Genomic DNA, 20497 nt, shown 5'->3' with positions numbered 1-20497 from the left:
CTTGCCTGGAGAATCCTATGGACGGAGGAGCCTGGGTGGGCTACAGTCCATGGGGGTCACAAAGTTGGACATGACTGAGTCACTAACACTTTCACTGATACAGGCAGCATGCCAGGAGCCTTGGCCAGACTTGGTAGCATCAGAGATGGAGAAAAAGTACATGTCTCTGGGAGATACTTTAGGAGTAGACCAACTATCTATGCTACTGACTTGGATCTCAGTGGTCAGTTATATTTTCAAGGTTTCTAAAAGGGTATTTATTCTTGTTCTTTAGTTGCTAAGTCACGTCTAACTCTTTTGTGAGCCCATGGACTGTAGCCCACCAGGGTTCTCTGTCCATGGGATTTCCCAGACAAGAATACTGGAGTAGGTTGACATTTCCTTCTCTGGGGTATCTTCCCAACCCAGGGGCCAAACCTGTGTCTCCTGCCTTAGCAGGTGGATTCTTTACTGCTGAGCCACAAAGGAAGCATTCTAAATGTGTATGTTGTTCTGTTACTAAGTTGTATTCAATTCTTTGCCACCCCCATGGACTGTAGCGATTGTATGTAGTTTGAACATTCTGTGGCATTGCCCTTATTTGGGAATGGAATGAAAACTGATTTTTTCCAGTCCTGTGGCCACTGCTGAGTTTTCCAAATTTGCTGATATGTTAAGTGCAGCACTTTAACAGCATCATCTTTTAGGATTTGAAATAACTCAGCTGGAATTTTATCACCTCCACTATCTTTGTTTGTAGTAATGCTTTCTAAGGCCCACTTGACTTCACACTCTAAAAGTGTACGATAATTACTAATGTGGATCAGGTTGGGAGAAGACAGTCTTCAAATTACTTTCTTTTGAGGGCATGAGTACGGAGCAATCAAGAGAGTCATTCTGGACGTTTGTTATTATTTGACATGCTGTGAAACATCCAAGTGAAGGTTTTCAGTGGTCAACAAGATCTGTTCTTCTGAGAGGAGTGGCCTAGACTGAAGATGTGAAAGTGGAATGTTGCCATCAAACTGGTCTTAGCACTGGCGCTGGAGAATAGGGTACACACAAGATCAGCAGAGACCCTAGAAGAGGTTCTGTAATTGGTAAGAGAATAAAAAATCAAAGAAGGGGCAGAAAAAGGAGAGGCTGGTGGGTTCAGGATGAGACACACTAAGAGGGCGTGGTTTCAGAGAGGCAGCAAGAGAAGAGGCTCTTCCCTTTCACATGACTAAATATTATAAACTTTTAACTTTTAAAATCTGTACAGTATTTTACTGAATGCATATGCCATACATTTTTGAAATGGATGTATTTTTGTGGTGCTCATGTACATGGAGAACAGGCCATTTCTTGATGCCATTTCACGCCGTCAGTGCTGCTAAGAGACCGTTTCTTCTCTTTCTAGACACATGTAGAATGGCACCTCCAGACCCTTAAGATTGGGAGATTATGGCCAGTTATGGCCAGTGAGTTTTGAGTAGATGGCCTGTTTATCAACTGAGCTGGAATATTTAATCTCAGCTTAAGGACAGTAATTTCTCTTCCTCTGGCAAGTACTTGGCCACATTCAAGATGGTAACCGCTTGGTCTGCCCAGGTCTCTGAATAACAGAAATGAGCAGAGTTCTCCAAATAACCCTTGATGGGCATGCGTGCTAAGCTGCTTCAGTTTTGTCTGACTCTAGCCTGCCAGACTCCTCCAGACAAGAATAGTGAGTGGGTTGCCATGCCCTTCTCCAGGGGATTTTCTGGACCCAGGGACTGAAATGGAGTCTCTTGTGTCTCCTGCATTGGCAGGCAGGTTCTTTACGACTAGAGCCACCTGCAAAGCCTATGACCCTTGATAGGCATATACAAAAAATAAGACATAAACCTTTGTTCTTTGAAGCCTTTGTGGTTTGGAGGTTGGTCCTGCAGCATGACATAGCCTGTTGTGACTGATGTAACTCTTTCCTTTTCTGCATCTTTATTCCCGTGATGTTCAGCCACCTCAACCTCAGCACTATCATCCTCTACCCCATGCCATGTCCCTCTTGGCCTCTTTCTTCCCCGTGACCTGGGGAACTTTGTCTAGCGTGTGGCTGAGGGTGGAGCTGTGTTCTGCCCCAACATGCTTTTTATTTTTTCTTTTGATGCTGTGTATTCTCTCAGGATTTGGCTTTTTGAAATTTTAAAAAGCTCTAACAGCCCTTCTCTGAGGTTGCACTGGGAAGGGCCAGGGGAAAAAAATACCATCAGGAAAAGTGAGGACACACTATTTAATCTATTAAAATGTTGTTCCAGCTCAGGTACATCATACTGGGTATCTATAAACCACTTTATTAAACTGTGCTTTTGCATGGGGCCATTTGATTAAGTTGAAGAAGACAAAAAGAATAGCCTGGTGAAGTGTATTATTGTGAATCCTGTCGGAATGTTGCTAAGCCCTACTCATGTGATCACATATGGTCATCTGTGTGAAGAAACCCAGGAGAAATTTTGAATTAAGAATGGTCAAAATTGTGAGCAATTATTTTGTATTTATATTATAGACACTGTGCACTATACAAATAATTAGACATGACTCCATCTGCGTGCACATCTACCTACCTACCATTAATTAATGAAGCAATCCACAACCGTTAATTAATGAAGCAATCCACAGTGTGCGTAGAGTAAAGGAAACCTAGTGATAGGATTGGATGCTGTTTCTGTTCCATGGTCTTTGGAGCAGTGGGTTGTTCTCTGAGCTGGGACTTGCAGGCCTTCAACTTTTCCACCTTAGAAGGAAGGGTTCTGTCCAAACTGACCTTGAGCCTGTGCTCAGTTTAAGAGGATTAATAGAGGCTATTGCAGCTGAGGCTCAGGATTTGAGCATCTCTTATTAAGAGTGATGAGTTAACTGTGGAATTGTCCTAGGAAATCCAATATCATTTTGATGCATCAGGAATCTAGCTCCAATGAGAGCAATGAAAGCTCAGAGCCTCTAAGATCTTCTTTAACTCCAGCCATCAACATTTCTGGGTGTGATGACTTGGTAATAAGGTGTCAGCTTGGCTAGGCTGAACTGCACTTCCCTGAATCCCCTTTCCTCTGTGTTTTTGATGAGAGTGAGCCACAGGCAGATGCTTGTGAGATGTGGAAGCAGAAAGGAAGCAGCAGAAATCTCGCAGCCCATAGACATTGTTTCTGATCAGCTGACTCACCTTATGGGCATGAGGCTACAGCTGTGCCTGACAGCTCCACCATCCCCACACAAGTTGTTGCCTTGCCCCACCATCCCCCCCCCAATCCAAAGGAAACCTACCCATCCATCCAGTTACACACTAGCCATCACTATGCTTATTTCCATCCAGCTTATGGCCAGTGAATACCTTATTCACTCATGTGTTTTCTGGTTGACTTTCCGTGCTGTGCACTCTGTTGTGAATGTCTGTCTGTGTGTGTGTGAGTAACTCTGCCACATCAAAAGAAGATGATTTGATTTGATAGTTTATGAGCATAGGAAGAGAGGCTAATGTCCAAGAAGATAATATGTTTTTACCATTTTGTTTTCTACTATTTTCATTCTACTTTATTTCATATTCATTCTAAGTTGGACGTAGTCCTAATATTATTTGGAAAGGTGACATAATTTCTCTTTATGTTGATTTATCATGCTCTCCATTTGCTTGGTTATTGGATTGTTTACCAGTTTTTTTTCCCCTCCTATTTTCAGCTGTATTTCTGTGAGTACCTGAATTTTTGTTTATTGAATCCAGGGGAATTTCTTTGGGATATAAACACAGAAGTCGAATTTCTGGGTCAAAACTGTGAACAGTTTTAAAGGTCTTATTACATAGCAACAGATTTCTTCTTAGAAAGATGAAACCAATTTGCTATGCTAGGAGCAATGTACAATTGTGCCTGTTTCCCCATGGTCTTGTCAACATTGACTTGAAACATTTTTTTTATCCCTTGTACCTTGTTTTGCTAATTTAGTTATGTTAGGAGGCACCCGTGGAAAATAGCACAAGGGAAAAATCACAGACGAGTGTCATCATGTTCTAGTGTGAAGCACTCTTGCAATTCTAGCAACTTGATTTTATCAGAGCCTGTGTCGTTCAGAATGCTTTCAGCAACAGAAAGCAGAAAAGAAAATCCATACTGGCTAATATCATGAAGCAGGTATACTGAGTTGGGTGACTGCTCTGCTCATAGGGATTGTGGCTCATATCTCTACCATTCTCTTGGCATTGCTTTTCTCTTCATGCCTACTTACTGTTGCAGGGAAACCTGCTAAGACAGCTCCGAGCCTCACTTCTGCATCTGACAACACACAGCTAAGGAATGGAACTTACCTTCTTGTGACTCCTTTTACAATTGAGGAAACTTTTCAAAAATAACTCCTCTTCCCTCCCAGATACTGTCTCATTGGACTGAAGTGGGTCCCTTGCTTATTTCTGAACTAATTACTACGTGACAGCAATAAGCATGGGTATTATCTTAGGCTTGCATTCCAGTACTTGTTTCACACAATCCATGCATGCAGGCAGCAAAAGTATGGTGAGAATCCAATTAGACTCAGTCCCCTGGGAGCAGGACTTGGAATGTGGGGTCAGGAAAAGGAGAACGCAAGGATAAAACAGAACAATTAGGAAGGGGGAATAGATGTTGGGGAAACAACAATTTTTCGTCACTTCATGACAAATAGATGGGGAAACAGTGGCTGACTTTATTTTTTGGGGGCTCCAAAATCACTGCAGATGGTGACTGCAGCCATAAAATTAAAAGACGCTTACTCCTTGGAAGAAAAGTTATGACCAACCTAGATAGCATATTCCAAAGCAGAGAAACAAAGGTTCGTCTAGTCAAGGCTATGGTTTTTCCAGTCGTCATGTATGGATGTGAGAGTTGGACTGTGAAGAAAGCTGAGCACCGAAGAATTGATGCTTTTGAATTGTGGTGTTGGAGAAGACTCTTGAGAGTCCCTTGGACTGCAAGGAGATCCAACCAGTCCATTCTAAAGGAAATCAGTCCTGGGTGTTCATTGGAAGGAATGATGCTAAAGCTGAAACTCCAGTACTTTGGCCACCTCATGCGAAGAGTTGACTCATTGGAAAAGACTCTGATGCTGGGAGGGATTGAGGGCAGGAGGAGAAGGGGACAACAGAGGATGAGATGGCTGGATGGCATCACCGACTCGATGGCCACGAGTTTGAGTGAACTCCGGGGGTTGGTGATGAACAGGGAGGCCTGGCGTGCTGCGATTCATGGGGTCGCAAAGAGTCGGACACAACTGAGTGACTAAACTGAACTGAAACAACAATTTCCAGCAAAACACCAAAATATAATCACACTCATGTTAACCAGACTCACAGAGGTGGATATACCAGTGGATGGAATGATTTGCTAATGCATTGAAAACAGCACCATCACAGAGACAACGTTACGTTAAATACCTAAAATGTGTTCTCACTGCATGCTCACTGCATGTAAAGTAAAATGTCCACTTAAATATAGAGCAGTAAAACAAGTTTGGGATTCTTAATGCCCTGTATTGTCAAGCTGTGGGGGTTCACTTTACCATCTCCCCTGCTGGTCAGGGCCTCCAAGTGGGCCAGGGAGTCATGGACTCTTGGCTAGAATGTTCCTTTCTTGGGAGCAGTTCCTGGAAACTACCGACTTCTCTGATAAAAATCCAAGTTGAGGATTCCCTATTCAGTAACACAAGCTTCCTAAACATAGTGGACATTCATAGGTTTCAACTTTGAAAACCATTGAATTTAGATGACCTGAATTAAACATTGTGTCCAAGTTACTTTTTATTTTCTCTGAAACTCATTTTCAGAGGCTGATGGAAGCACACCTTAGGAAGTATTCTGTACTGTATCCTTTGTGTTCTGTCTACTTGTTTGCTTGCTTGCTTGGCTTGAGGTGATGGGATCTCTTCATGTTCTTCAACCCCAGGAAGCTGACTGTCACCACTGGAAAGTTTCATCTACTCCCTAATGTTATTTGGAAAGACAATATAGTGTTTCTGCCTGGAATACTTCTCTTCCACACGTACACATATTTCTGTGGCTCCTTTTCTCATTTTCTTCATTTCTATTCCCACATCTGTCTTTATAAGTGAGACTTTCCCAAACAATCCTGTTTAAATAACACCCCACCTCTCTTGCTCTGCTTCAGTGTTCCCCATTGCTCTTATCATGATCTGACATAGCTGTTATTTGGTTATCTTTATCTCCCGGCTCTTAGGATCTCGTCTGTTTGATTCACTGCTATAACTCTAGCACCTAAAATAGTAACTGGTACATAGTGGATGCTCAGCAAACACCTATTGAATCACTTGATTTGGACATGAATTTTCTTTCTTTTCTATGCTTCCATTTGTTAAAAAGTGTATGTATTAACAAATTCAGTTATCAATTTAGGCCCTTTGAGTAGAATTTACTTTATGCATCCAAGGTTTCTTTTTCCTAAACTGCTTTAGCTATTTTGGGTCCTTTGCATTTCCATATAAATTTCACAATCAACTTGTCAATTTTTCCCAAAGAGGCTACTAGATATTATCCAGATGGTATTGAATCCATAGATTGACTTAGGTAGAATTACCATATTGACAATATTGAGTCTTCTATAAACATGGAATGACTTAATTTATTTAGATCTCTTTTAAATTTTCTTAGCAGTGTATATAATATTTATAGTACAATAAATTGCTCTTTTTTCCTGTGGGTTTTTATTCTATATAATGCTTCTGTGAATAGGATTTTAAAAAATTTAATATTCATTTGTCCATTGCTAATATATAGATACAATTGATTTTTGTATATGAGCCAATGATCTCCCTCATCTCTGTTTCTTCTTGAGTCAGTTTTTATAATTTGTGTCAATTTTTATTTCATCTAAGTTGTCTGATTTGTTAATATGGTAATTTATAGTATTTTATTTAAAAACTTTGATTTGTAGTGATAGCTATCTCAGTCTTGATTTTGATAATGTGTCTATTCTGTCTTTTTAGTTTGTCAATTCAGGTAAAGGCTTATCCATTTTGTTTATATTTTCAAAGAAAGAACTTTTGGTTTTATTGATGTTCTCCTTTGTCTTTCTGTATTTTATTTCATTGTTTTTCAACATAATATTTATTATTTCCTTCCTTCTGCTTCCTTTGTGTTTTCTTTTTATCCTATTTCTTTAGCTTCATAAGGTTGAAGTTTAGGTCATAATTTGAGACCATCCTTCTTTCTAATGCAAGTTTCTAAGGCTTAAATATCCCATTAAGCACTGCTTTAGCTGTATCCCCCAATCCAAATAGGTTGTATTTTCATAATCATTCAGTTAAATATATTTTCTGATTGTTCCCTTTGTTTAATTTAATCGATAGGTGATTTAGACGTGTGTTGTTCAATTTCTCCCCAGACTGGGCTTCCTTATAACACAAGCAGTGTTTCTCTGTTGATGAGTAACATTATTTAAAATAACAATGCAGTCAAATTTATCAGTTTCATTAGGTGTTGCTTTATGTAACCTACAAGTATTCCTGTATCACAAATGTATTCTCCTATGTTTTCCATTAAATCTGCTGTATGAACGTCTACATTTAGATCTATGACCTAACTTAATTGGGTGCCTTAGGCCTATTTCACTGATCTATTTGTCAGAACTGTTGCGGTTGTTCAGTCACTAAGTTGTGTCCGAATCTTTGCGACCCCATGAACTGCAGCACGCCAGGCTTCCCTGTCCTTCACCATCTCTCTTGAGTTTGCCCAAATTCATGTCCATTGAGTTGGTGATACCATCCAACCATCTCATACTCTGTTGCCCCCTTCTCCTCTTGCCCTCAATCTTTCCCATCATCAGGGTCTTTTCCAATGAGTCAGCTTTTCACATCAGGTGCGAAAATATTGCAGTTTCAGCTTTAGCATTAGTCCTTCCAATGAATATTCAGGGTTGATTTCCTTTAGGATTGACTGGTTTGATCTCCTTGCTGTCCAAGGGACTCTCAAGAGTCTTCTCCAGTACCTCAGTTCGAAAGCATCATAGAACTACATTGTCACAAATATTTTAACTTAGTGCTACTCAACTTTTGTACTCTTGACATTTTGGACTGGATAATTTTTTTGTTGTATTGGGTGATCTTGTGCATTGTAGAATGCGTAGGTGCATCCTTGTGTTCTAAACATTAAATGCTGATAGCACCTTCCTCCAAATTGTGGCATTTCTTATAGTTAGGGGGTCAAAGGATTTTAATTTTCCTTTATTTAAAGATATGTTTCCTTTTCACTCTCTCTTAAAGATATGCAGAATTAAGGATACAGAATTCTGAATTCAGATAATTTTTCTCTCATTAATTTGAAAATGTGTTTTCACTGCCTTCTGAACTCTAATTTTTGATAAGAAAGCAGTGATAATTCAAGCCACTATACCTCTGAATGCTATGATTTTCCCGTTGTTCCTTTTAAGATTTCTCTCTCTCTCTTTTTTGTTTCAGCACATTAGCTGATGTTCTTAGGAGTGTGTGTGTGTAAAATCTCCTTGGAATTCAGTGAGCTTTTCTTGGGGCGGGGCAGGTGAGCGTTGCTGCACAGGCTCTTCAGTACTTTTGCACGGGCTTTCTCTAGTTGTGGCGAGTGGGGGCTCCTCTTTGTTGTGGTGCCTAGGCTCTAGGTACGCGGACTTCATAGTTTTGGCACACAGGCTCAGTAGTTGTGGCACACAGGCTTAGTTGCTCTGTGGCATGTGGAATCTTCCCAGATCAGGGATTGAACGGGTATTGCCTACATTGGCAGGCAGAGAAATCCCAATGAGATTTTTAATTTGTAAACTTCTGATATCATGCTTTGATAATACCATAGAAGTGGGCTGGAGTCCCCCCATCTATCAAAAATATTGGTACAAATATCAAACCTGATAATCCCAAACACACACACCAAGAGAAAATGTAAAAATGTATCACTCACATAATGAAGATTTATGGGGAGAGTGGGGTGGTCTTCCCGAGTAGGTCCAGAATGGAATGAGAGTGCACAGAAAGGAGGTTGGCTTGGGGCTTTTGTGGTGGTTAGGACTTAGGACCAGGATGAGTTGCATGGTATGAACTTCCCACTAGTTCACATAGACGCCACGTCTGGGCTTTCTTACTCGCTTGCCCAATTGTGAAGCAGAAAGAGAAAAAGAGGGCTGGTGCTTAAAAGCATTCAGCAAACGGATGTCTAAAATGGAGTCAGATTCTTTATTACATGTGACCCAAACTAGAAAACACTTCAGAAACTAGATCTTCATTTTTTCCCCCACTCTGTCTCTGTCCCTTCCTTTCTGTCCTCTAATTTGAGTTTGATATTAATGAATTAGTTTTATCATTCTCTTTTAAATTATTTCTTCTTATTGGCTTTTTTCACTTAAGGTTGATATTAATGAATTAGTTTTATCATTCTCTTTTAAATTATTTCTTCTTATTGGCTTTTTTCACTTAAAGTAATGCTTTTGAAAGATATTCATGTGGTTGCAAGTCACTCCAGTTCAGTTCAGTTGCTCAGTTGTGTCCAACTCTTTACGACCCCATGAATCGCAGCACGCCAGGCCTCCCTGTCCATCACCAACTCCCGGAGTTCACTCAGACTCATGTCCATCGAGTCAGTGATGCCATCCAGCCATCTCATCCTCTGTCGTCCCCTTCTCCTCCTGCCCCCAATCCCTCCCCGCATCAGAGTCTTTTCCAATGAGTCAGCTCTTCGCATGAGGTGGCCAAAGTACTGGAGTTTCAGCTTTAGCATCATTCCTTCCAAAGACATTAGTCCATTCCTATTTATTGTGTGGATATGCATAATGTGTTTATACACCTACCACTTCAATGGAAATTTGAATTATTTCCAGTTTGGGGTTATTTTTGATAAAGTTTTGCCTGCAAGCTTTTGTGTGGACATAAGTTTTCACTTATTTGGATAAATATCTGGGAGTAGGATTCCTAAGGCTACTATTACAAGTGTGTATTTAACTATAAGAAATTTTCATTTTGTATTTCCACCTAGAGCAATGAGAGCGCTAGTTACACCAGATCATTGCTAACTAACATGTGGTATGTGATTCTTTTTAAGTCTAACATTTCTAGTGACTTTAGTCATAGCAGTGTCTCTTGGTGGTCGTAATTTGAATTGCCCTAATGTTTAATGACAGTGTTAATCATTTCTCTTGCCTATTTACTATTCATGTGTCTTCTTCAGTAAAAAATCTCTATGAAAATATTTTGCCTGATTTTTAAAATTCTTCTTTTTAATTTTTATTTTGATTTAAATGTTCTTTATATATTCTGTATAAAGATTTTGTATTACTAATACTGTCTCCTAATTTTTCTGACTATTAGTATCTTGAAAGGCAAAGGAAATCCAGGTCACAAAATTTTGTCTGTATTTTCTTCCAAAATGTGTATAGGTGTAAGCTTTACACTTGTATTTTAGTGACCTACATCACATAATGATTTCTTAGATAAGGCATAAAAACATGAAGCTCAAAAAAAGAAAAAATACAATAGACTTTTCTTTATAAATAATTTAGGGCAGAAGACAGTGGAGAAATATCTTTAAAGTACTAAAGAAAAAACAAGCATCAACCTAGAATTCTACATCCAATAAGATTTCTGCAAAGATGATGGTAAAATATTTTTGGGGGGCATAAAGAAGCTAAAGGAATTTATAAGCAGTAGACCAGCACTATAAGAAATATTAAAGGGAGTCCTTTGGACAGAAGGAAAAAATTTTATGAGATGGAATTCAGATCTACTTAATAAAACCACTGGAAATGGTCAAATATGTGGACACGCATAAAGCAATTATCTTGTTTTATAAAAGTCTCTTTATAAGGTATTGGCTCTTTAAAGCAAAGTAAATATGTTACATAGTTTATAAGATGTGTAGAAGCGAACACGATGACAGTAGCAGAAAGGCCAGGAGAGGGAAGACGGAAGTGGACTGTGTAAGGTTCTCATAGGACGTGTGAAAAGCTATAATATTATGTGCAGATGGACTAAGTTAAAGATGTATGCTGTAAAGCCCAAAGCAACCACTAAAAACACAAAATGAGTACGTTTAGCTAATAAGCCAATGAAAAAAATGAAATAAAATCATAAAATCTATTATGTCTGAACATTGGCACACACATACAAAACTCGGAATTGGAATTTTTGCATGTTTAGAAAATCTCCAAATACAGAATTTCAATGGGTATAGAGCAAATGTGTTACAATGTCAAAGTGAAATATCTTCTCATTAGTGTGTAAGGACTGCTGATTGACTTCAAGAATTGTGGAAATATAAAATTCCAATTTCTGCAAAAACCAACACCTAATTAGAATGAAAAATGATACTATGATTAATTATGTACAGCCCATGATGACTTTTTCATTTAGATTCATGAATCTTTGTGAGCCATCTTTTTCAGATACTATAGGCATTAAAATAAGAATAAAAATGAACTAAAGTTAGAACCAGATTTTGGAATTTCTATATCATCAAGAGTGAAACAAATATTCAAAAATAATGATGCCTATTCAAACATATTTTCACTATTAAAATGTTATTATTAGTGAGAATATTTAGTGTGTGAAAAGTTTTTATGTATATTTAATGTACAAAATAAATGTTAAAATGTGAACATTGATTAATCTGTCTCAATGGTTTAATTTATAATTGTATACCATCTACAATGTACATAATGAAACATCTATTTACAAATTTTACAATTACAATTTATTCTGTTATGTACTGTAATAATTATGTTTACATAGTGACACACATGTAGTATAAAATACGTGTGAAATGTAATATATATTACTAATTGTAGGAATTACAATTATGTACTTGGAGAGTAAAACAAATAAGCATAATGAGGTTTTTAATGAAAGGGAGGCTCAGTTCTTATCATCTCACTCATTTATTTTTTGGCAGTGCTGTGTATCATGCGAGATCTTAGTTCTGCAACCAGGGACGGAATCCGTGCCCCCTGCATTGGGAGCACAGAGTCTTAATCACTGGGTGGCTGGAGGCTCAGTTCTAAAAGCCCAGTCCTATAATGCAACTGAATGGCCAAACACGAACTTCCAAAAAGAGATTTGCATGGGCTGAAATCTAGTTTTAGCACTAACTGTGCTGTTGCTACTGCTGCTAAGTCGCTTCAGTCGTGTCCAACTCTGTGCGACCCCATAGAGGGCAGCCCACCAGGCTCCCCGTCCCTGGGATTCTCCAGGCAAGAACACTGGAGTGGGTTGCCATTTCCTTCTCCAGCGCATGAAAGTGAAAAGTGAAAGTGAAAGCACTCAGTCGTGTCTGACTCTTAGTGACCCCGTGGACTGCAGCCCACCAGGCTTCTCCGCCCATAGGATTTTCCAGGCAGGAGGACTGGAGTGGGTTACCATTTGAAGTGCGTTTTCATGTCTTTAATTCAGAAAGTGTTTTTAATTCATGCCCTTTAGCCTCATTTCCCCCTTTTATAAAAAGAAGCATGTATTATTATCTACCTCAACAAGTTGATGAAAGGACTAAATGATTTTGTAAAATAATTAATATTTGTAATAATATGTAAATGAATTCAAATAGTGCATGAGACACATTAGTGCTTACAACTGATTAGTGTTACTGCTATAATTAATTATTGTTAACATTTATAAAGCAATTTTAATAAGGGCTAGGCCCTATTTTAACACACTTTACATATGTTAAATCATTTAACCCTCATTAAAAAAAAGGTGAATATGCATGAGATACTAGTCCCACTTTAGAGATGAACACTCTGGCACACAGGGAGTTAAATTTTATTATTAATGTGCATGCATTAAAACAGCCTTCTATTTGGGAAATAAGTCACTTTTTTTTCATGGTGGATACATAAGGTATTAGGTTGGTTAAAATGAGCTTGAAAAATAGTTTTGCATGGGTTGTCATAAGTTAGATTAGGATATAATGTTCTTTTCTTTTGTTGCCCTTAACATCATATTTGACAGTCACACTTGCTTTATAACAAGCAAGTAAATAGGCTCCAACCTTTTAAATCTCCTTTGAAATGGTTTGTGTAATATAGGTATTATTTGGCCTCTGATATCAATAAATATATCTAAAATAAGGCCAGCTAGTTTGTGTGTGTATTGACACACAACTAACTATGATTGCTCTCAGACACCTTTCTTTGATCTCAAATGATGAAAAAATATAATCACTCGATACATATAAGCATATCCAAAGCATCTTTGGGTACACTATATGACTGATTATTTTGATTCCTACTAGCTGTTAATAATTAGTGTTTCATTAGTCAATGATTTATTGAAGGCATAGATCTACTAGATCAATGTCTATGACCTTTATTGTTAGAAACAAAGCCACTGAGCCTATATTCTCTTTTCAATTAGAATTTATTTCACATCTTAGTGCCTAGCACTGTGATAAATGTTGGGCAGCCAGTAATAGAAGGAATCAAAATTCCTGTCTTGAGCAATTCACAGTGGGAGAGCATGCAAGAAGACAGTGACAATTACAGGTGTTAGAATATCTAGATACAGGAATACAGTTACGGCTTCAAAAATGTCTCCATAAAGGAGACAGTATTTCGACTGTATTGTCAAGATTAGTTTTTTTTCCTCACAGGAACTAGGCATTCAGCATAGCAGGGATTAAAAGACATCAGATTGTGAAAGAGCAGGTCATGTATAGAAACAGTTCAGAGTAACCGGAGCTAGTTGTTGAAGGAGAAGTTGGATGGGCTAGGGTTTATTCATAGCTTTCACCATATAGAATGCGTGCGTGCATGCTAAGTCACTTTAGTCATGTCCGACTCTTTGTAACTCTATGGACTGTAGCCCACCAGACTCCTCTGTCCATGGGATTCACAAGTCAAGAGTACTGGAGCAAGTTGCCGTGCCCTCTTCTAGGAGATGATATGGACCCAGCGATCAAACCTGCATCTCTTATGTCTCCAGCATTGGCAGGCGGGTTCTTTACCACTAGCATCATTGGGAAGCCCATACCATAAAATACAAGAATCCAATTAAGGTAATTTCCACAATCAGATGTGTTCTTTTGGTCATAAAGAAAGATGTGCTGAAGGCCATCCTGTGCCAGGTACTATGCAAGACTCCGGAGATACAGTCATGAAGCAAGAAGACACGTTTTCTGCCCTTGGTGTGCTTACACGGTGCTGAGCAGGTGCCCAGGTACTGTCGTCCTATGTCCTGACTTAGATGTTGAGGATCATGGAGATATTTTGGACATAGACTCAAGAGTATTTAGCATATAATTAATGTCACAAGTGAAGGAAAGGGAGGAATGGCAGGTTTCTGTTTGGAAGGTAAAGCCGTTAGTGACATTACTGAGACTTACAAGAAAAGAATCTGGGGTAGGGAGGAAGATACCAGCTGAGTCTTTTCCATGGGTGTAGAACTCTTTACTATGACTGAACATACATTGAAGCTAATTAAAATATACTCATCAAAAAGGTGTCAGTTAAAATATCTCCTCAAAGAGAGCTTCTCTGACCACTTTTGCCAAAGAACCTGGTCTCCTAGCCACTTTCTATTCCATTGCCATACACATTTCCCTGTCTAGAATTGTCTTATTTGCCTATTTGTTCATTCTCCATTTTCCCAACTAGAAGGTGACTGCATGAGGGCAGAGACATGGTCTGTTTCGTTTTCATTCACCACTTTACCCCAGGGATGGGAGCATCATAGGCTCTCGGTTCATTTGTACTCCATGTTGAACTTGATGGACATGAGAGCTCAGGCTAAATTGGAAATCATTGGTGTTTAAGCTCCAGATGAGTGTGAGAAGATACAAACAAATGAGTCAATGTGTGGTTTCAGATTACCCTGCTTTTGAAACAGAAAGAAGGCCAACATGGCAGAAGTGTTGGGAAAAGTGTCTTCATGGTATAAGATGAAGCTGGAGGAATAGACAGGGAAATGTCATGAAGGGTCATAGTAAGGAATATAGATTTGATCCTAAGTGTAAGTGATGCTTCTCATATATAGCTTCATCTTCACGGTGAAAGTTAGAGACCAGATGTTCATCATGCCTGGCTAAACTTCCCAGTGGCTCCCTAAAAACTCTCCCTGTGGGGATCACTAATATGATCTTTAAATTTAATGTGACTCAAAACTGACTACTTGGGAACACTGTTCTGTGGAATTAATTCTAATTACCCCTTGAGCTCCCACTATCTGTTTTACAAACCTAGTTCCCTTCTTGAATGTCTGCTTTTAACACTGCTTTGCTCTGGCCTGTCGTTTCCTCATTTCATCTTCATTCTCTGTCTCTGTGGTTCTGGGTAAAATCCATCACATGTATCCTTCTGGCTTTTCCTCCATATACTGCTTGAGTCACAAAATGTAAATTAAAATATGGTTAATTTCAGTTATTTTCCTATTCTAATCCTCATAGACAGTTGAGGAATGTGCCATATCTAGTATCTTGAGAGTCCTCTCCAAGGCAGGACAGTTCTACAGTTCTTCAAACTGCTGGGAAACAGCAAAAACCGGAAACACGACAAAGTAAATTGAATACTTTTCATGTCTCTTCAACTCAAACTGATCCCTTGACCAAAAGCCAAATGTTATTTAAAATTTGTACAGTATTTCGCAATTAAAGGCAACACTTGGCTGCAATTTCCTGATAGTCAGCATTCAGTTTAGCATATCTTGGCTTTTTTGTTTTCACTGTTTGGCTTCTCACACAATCTTCACACTTACTATATTTTTTCCTTAAAGGAAACTTGCAGTATTTCAAACCCGTGTATTCAGTTGTTCTTCATGGAGTTGTACCTTTTTAGAGAAATCTTTTCATTTTAAGAGCTCCACTCTGAGAAACTCCTTAATGGTGTAGCACTTGGAGGAAGATCAAGTGTCAGCAGATGCCAGTGAGTTACAGCTGAACTCGGGCTTCCTTGTGGCTGGATTCTTCTGAGCCAGCATCGTTTCTACTGTTCTGTAGAATCTTTGCTGGAATGTTGTTCCTGTTCACTGACTTCTCAAGGCAAGTGATGGAGCTCAGTGAAATTCCTTCATAAAAAGATGTGTACGACAGGAGAATTACTTTTTTCTTCCTTCTGACTGCCACCTTCCTCCACGGAAAGAGAAGGATGTGGGAAATAGAAAATATGAAAATGGGGGTAAAAACGGGATAGCAGACGAGAAGGAAAGGGGAAAAGTCTAATGGAGAAACAGATAATGGGGAAGAGAGATGTGAAAGGGAGAAGTTGAAGGAGAGGAGATAGATAAGCTGTATTGTTGGAGGAGGGAGGGAGCATGTAAGAAGATGTGTTTATTCCTAGGTATTTCGTTCTTTTTGATGTGATGGTAAATGGGAGAAGAAAATCTCTCTCTCTGATAGCTCATTGTTAATGTATGGAAATGCAACACATTTCTATATGTTAATTTCTCCCTGAAAAATACTAAAATATGTATAATACAACAAAATTTATACCTATAGGAAATTTATAATGGCATTTTAAAATTAATAGAATAAAAATACATTGAGAATTTGCCTATACAATATAGAAAAAAATTAAACAAGAAATAAAAAAGGAAGAGATTAAGAACAAGAATTGAAGGAATAGAAAACAGCTAAATGGTGAGAGAGAACAATTAATAAAACCCTTTTTCCTTCAAGAATAGTAAAATTAATTCCCGACAATTAAGGAATTGAACAGTTTAGGAGAAAAAGAGAGGCCAAAACAATGCAGAGTATTAGGAACGATGTGGGGAAGTGTAAGCCCAAATATAAATAAATTAGAATATTTATTTTTAAATTATTAAGTTTAACACCATGAATTGGAAGGTCAAGTAAAAATGGATAATTTCTAGCAAAAGAGAAATTATCATATTTTGAGATGGCAGGAGGAGTTTTATGCCAATCCCTTTCCCCACCTCCACTGCAAAATGCTTCCCATGGTAAAGAATATTATTAGATGAAAAACCAACTAAGCCAAACAGCAACAGCAGTGGCAACACATCAATAATAAAAAGGTGTAAAAGAAATATAATAAATCCAAAAATCCTCTGAAAACATAAAAGGTTATTTTTGGTAGAAAGTAAACAAATACCTGTACACATAAAATTGCTATTGTTTATATTAAAAAAAAGAAGAAACCATAGGCAAAATCAGGCACAAAAGACCATTGCTACAATGGAAATTAGTTGCAACACCCAACTAGGCCAACTTTTTTTTTGTGTGTGTGTGGCCACGCCGTGCAGCATGGCATGCGAGATCCTCCCCAACCAAGGATTGTCCCCATGCCCCCTGCACTGAGACCACAGGAGTCTTAGCCACTGAATCACCAGGGAAGTTCTATATTTTTTTAATATAAATTTATTTATTTTAATTGGAGGCTAATTACTTTACAATATTGTATTGGTTTTGCCATACATTGACATGAATCCGCCACAGGTATACATGTGTTCGCCATCCTGAACCCCCCTCCCACCTCCCTCCCCATACCATTCCTCTGGGTTAAATACATGTGTTAACACCTTAGGGGAAATACTTGAAAAATGGAATTAGAATTAATAACTTGCAAAGTGTTAGAGGGAGAAAAACAGTGAAAAGTCCTTGAGAAAATGTAATAAAGATACACATAAAATCCAAAAAGTAGAGGAAGGGGTAATTAGAATTCAGGATAAAGATAAATATAAAAGGATAGAGAATGTCCAAATATATGAATAATTACAATCAATATGACAAAAAAAATCATGTAGTAGAAACAGATTTTTTAAATGTCAACAAAATAAAGCAAGCAGGATCAAATAGAATTCAATATGAAAAAATTCAAAATCATAAAAATAAGTTTTTCATTTTGATAAAAGAAACACTCCTCCATGAAAATGTTATAGTCAATAATATTTATGTACCCAGAAAAACTGCTTGAAATATATAAAAGAAAAATGATTAGCCATGGAGGACAAGTTGACAAAGCCACAAACCTAGTGAGGGTTTATTATACCACTCTCAAAAATTACAGAACAGAAAAGTAGATCAAAATAAATGTAAGTAGACTGAATAACAAAATGTTTGAACAAACATCTTGAATTCAATAGAAATGCACATTGTTTTATGAATTCGAACAGTAAAATAAATTTATTTGTGCAAATAAATGTGCATTACTTTTAATTTCATAAGACTGATTTTTAAAAATATAAATGAAACATTCACAAATATTGATTATGAATTAGGACTCAAAGGAAATCTCAACCAATTATAACAAGTTGACATCCTGTAATCTATACCTGTTAAACAAAACACAATACAATTAAGAATTAACAACAAAATAGAAGCAAATGATTGCACTCACTGAGAAGTGAAACATGCGCATATGTAAAACCCACACAGTTGCAGGTAACTTTTAAATTCAAGAAAACATAAAGACAGAAATTACAGTCAAAATGTAGAGCAGGACTTCCCTGGTGGTCAGTGGTTAAAGAACCTGTCTTCCATTGCAGGGACTCAGAGTCAATCCCTGATCAGGGAACTAAGATCCCACATGCCACGGGGCAACTACTGAGCTGTGCCGCAACTGAGACCTGACAGCCAAAAATAAATAAATTAAAAAAAAAAAAACTTATTAAAGACAACACCCAGATATTTTTTTTAAATAGTAAACATTGAATAATGTATAGCTTTAAAGTATTAGAAAAAAAAGAAATTTTGGAAATAAACAAACTGGAGACTTTAGTTTAAAAACTAGACTAGGCCAATCCAGTGATTAAAATTAAAATCAGAAATAATAAATTAATAAGCAGTCAAAATGATATAAAAAGGTAAAACATGGAATAAACCAAAAACCCAGGGAAGTTTTATTTATACTAATATGTATAATATTAATACATAATATTTATAAAATTTATATCAATGTGTTTGATTTAGGAAATCAGTATGGGTTATTTCTTACTGTCCTGACATTCAGGGAAGTGACTGTGTTATCTATCCTTGGTAGACGTTGACTCCTTTACAGTAGATAATTTTTTTTTTCTTTCTTTTTTTTAAATTTTATTTTATTTTTAAACTTTACAATATTGTATTGATTTGCAAAATATTGAAATGAATCCGCCACAGGTATACATGTGTTCCCCATCCTGAACCCTCCTCCCTCCTCCCTCCCCATACCATCCCTCTGGGTCGTCCCAGTGCACCAGCCCCAAGCATCCAGTATTGTGCATCGAACCTGGACTGGCGACTCGTTTCATACATGATATTATACATGTTTCAATGTCATTCTCCTAAATCTTCCCACCCTCTCCCTCTCCCACAGAGTCCATAAGACTGTTCTATACATCAGAGTGAAGTAAGCCAGAAAGAAAAACACCAATACAGTATACTAATGCATATATATGGAATTTAGAAAGATGGTAACAATAACCCTGTATACGAGACAGCAAAAGAGACACTGATGTATAGTAGATAATTCCAACCATCTGACCAACCCTACCTTCAGAGAAAATGAGGAGCGTCATTTACCTGCTGAAAATGCCAAGTGCTCAGATGCAAGGCAAGGCTAGATGGGTAGCATTGGACAGAGTGATCAATTGCCTTTCATACAGCCCAAAGTATTCTGTGCCCACTTATAACCTGAAGGGCCCTCTTCAGGTCCAGGGAGCTCTGCCAGGAAACAGACACGCTAAAACAGCGACCTTGAATCTTGTCTGGCTGATAGTGGACCACAAAGAATTGACACAGTCCAAGCGCATGCTAGAAGATACACGGTTTCCTTCAGCAGACAGTGAGAGATGAAATACACTGGCTTTAAAAAATAGCAAAAAGTGTTGGGCTTACTCATTTTTATAAACAAAACCTTTGGTGTGCCCTATGAGTAGAAAGATGCGATGAAAATCTGTCTTCTTGGAATAAAAATAGAGACATATAAATTAAATATGCTTCACTCCTGAAATACATGCTGAAATAGAAGTAGAGATAACTACTACTGGACCATTTCCTTTCTTCTTCTTTTTTTAATCAAAAAGAAGCTTGCTTAGCTTTTTCTTTCTAATGAAGTAGAGAGCAACGCAGTGAAACCTCTTCAGACCTTTGATTTACACAGAGATTAAGAGGTGTATTGAAGCTAGATCCTTCAATGCAGTTCCATCCTCATCCAGCCTCACTCTTAACTAGAAAAGCTTGTATTCATTCTATAAGATTTAATTTAAATAGACCTTATTTTTTGTAGTTTTCTGGGTAGTTAAAATGTTCTCCAGTTCTGGGTTCATAAACTTTTTGATCATTTCCTAGATTCTATTGTCTTCAAACTTTATTTTTACATTCCTAATATGCTGCATGTTCAAAGTTAAACCTGATTAAGCATTCAGTAAGGATTTTGATCAAACTAGAGTTTGGATTCTACTTAATTGGGCCCACCTGGTTTAGGAATTATTACAATAACAACATGCTATATGAAGGAAACAATATGATGTACTCAGAATGACTAAGCCCATTATCTGTAGTAAAAACTACATGCTCTGCATTTCCCAAAGATGGCTACATCAATTTATAAACTATTGCATGTACTCCTATTAAAGTGCAATATTGACA

This window comes from Bos javanicus, chromosome 28 (genome assembly GCF_032452875.1).
Source record: "Bos javanicus breed banteng chromosome 28, ARS-OSU_banteng_1.0, whole genome shotgun sequence".
Classification (NCBI taxonomy): Eukaryota; Metazoa; Chordata; class Mammalia; order Artiodactyla; family Bovidae; genus Bos; species Bos javanicus.
This window is presented reverse-complemented; position numbering follows the sequence as displayed.